At 40.3% G+C, this 1,610-nt stretch overlaps 1 non-coding gene across 1 annotated transcript; it reads left to right on the top strand.

Moving 5' to 3' along the window:
• Positions 1–1,283: 1,283 nt before the first annotated feature.
• LOC141604316 (small nucleolar RNA R71) lies at positions 1,284–1,390 on the top strand. The gene has a single exon (XR_012526021.1). It is a non-coding gene; the product is annotated as a small nucleolar RNA R71 (small nucleolar RNA).
• The last annotated feature ends 220 nt before the right edge of the window (positions 1,391–1,610 follow it).

The raw sequence follows: 1,610 nt of genomic DNA, 5'->3' as shown, positions 1-1,610 counted from the left end.
CTTTAAGTTTCGGAGGTGAACTCCCTTGAAGGATTGCACTACTCACCTTAGTGAAGGCGGTAGTTTTATGCTTCCGGATCGACTTCTTTTTCGTAAGGATGTCTTTCATGTACTTTGCATAGGCCGGCACATGATTGATTAATTCCGTGAAAGGAATCGAGACTTCCAAATTCTTCACAATTTCCATAAATTTTCCAAGTTGCTCATCAAATTTGGGCTTAGCTTGACGACTTGGAAAAGGAAGTCTAATCACAATGGGCTCCTTCTCCTTGGCCTTTTCTTCATTTCTCTTTGAAAATTCTTCTTTTGATGGTTCTCCATCCTTGGAGTTTTGCACAACTTCTTCTTTGTCACTAGCTTCCACAACTTCAACCTCAACTTGCTTTTTCGGTGCTTCATACCTTGTACCACTCCTCAAGTGAATGGCACTAACCGTTTCATGTCTCGGGGGATTACTTTGAGGTGGTAATTGCCCCTTTTGTCTTTGTGAGCTTGAAGATGCTAGTTGAGTCAATTGGGTTTCCAACATTTTGGTGTGGGCTAGGATGTTGTTGATGGTGATTTCCTTTGCTTGACTATCCTTTTGCATTTGAGTGAAAAACTCTTGTTGATTCTTTTGCATTTGAAGGACCGCTTTTTGAACATCAAAACCTTGGTCATTTTGTTGATTGTATGGAGTTTGATTTTGGTAACCTTGGTTTTGGTTGTAAAAGGGTCTTTGATTTTGGTTTCTCATGGGAGGTGGGGTGTAAGTTGGTTGAGGGTTTTGAACATTTTGGCTTTTGTATGAGAGATTTGGGTGGAATTTGGTGTTTTCATTGTAATAATTTGAATAAGGGGTGCCACTCTTGTATGCTTGAAAAGCATTCACTTGTTCATTTGTTCCCCTACATTCACTTTGGTCATGTCCCAAAGTTCCACAATTCTCACATATCCCACTTGGGATTGATGAAGATGCCATCATGGTATTAACATGTTGCTTTAGTGATTTTGAGGCTTCTTCAAGTCTAGCCATAGCTTTTTCGAACTTCAAATTGATGGTATCAATGTGAGCACTAAGTTGAGCACCCAATTGAGTAATAGAGTCCACTTCATGCTTTCCTCCTCTAGTAGCCTTGCGAGGTCTACTATATTGTGAATTATGGACCGCCATTTCCTCAATCTTGTTCCAAGTTTGATTATCGTCAACTTCGGTGAACATACCATTTGATCCCATGTTGAGAATGTTTCTTAAGTCTTCATAAAGACCATTCCAAAATTGTTGTACCAAGAACCACTCACTAAGTCCATGATGAGGACATGAGCGACAAATTCCCTTGAATCGCTCCCAAGCTTCATACAAGGATTCTTCATCTCTTTGCTTAAAGCCCGTAATTTGAGCTCTTAGCATGTTAGTCTTTTCCGGTGGGTAGAACTTTTTGTAGAAAGCTAGAGCCAATTTCTTCCAAGAGTCAATTCCGTGAGTAGCCTTATCAAGGCCTTTCAACCATTGTTTTGCGGTGCCAATTAGAGAAAAAGGAAATAAGACCCATCGAATTTGGTCTTGAGTTACACCGGTTTGAGAAATCGCATCGCAATAGTCACAAAAAGTCTCCATGTGAGAGTGAGGG

The sequence above is a fragment of the Silene latifolia genome, chromosome 9, assembly GCF_048544455.1.
Source record: "Silene latifolia isolate original U9 population chromosome 9, ASM4854445v1, whole genome shotgun sequence".
Classification (NCBI taxonomy): domain Eukaryota; kingdom Viridiplantae; phylum Streptophyta; class Magnoliopsida; order Caryophyllales; family Caryophyllaceae; genus Silene; species Silene latifolia.
Note: the sequence above shows the minus strand (reverse complement) of the source record. Positions and strands in the feature narration are given on the sequence as shown.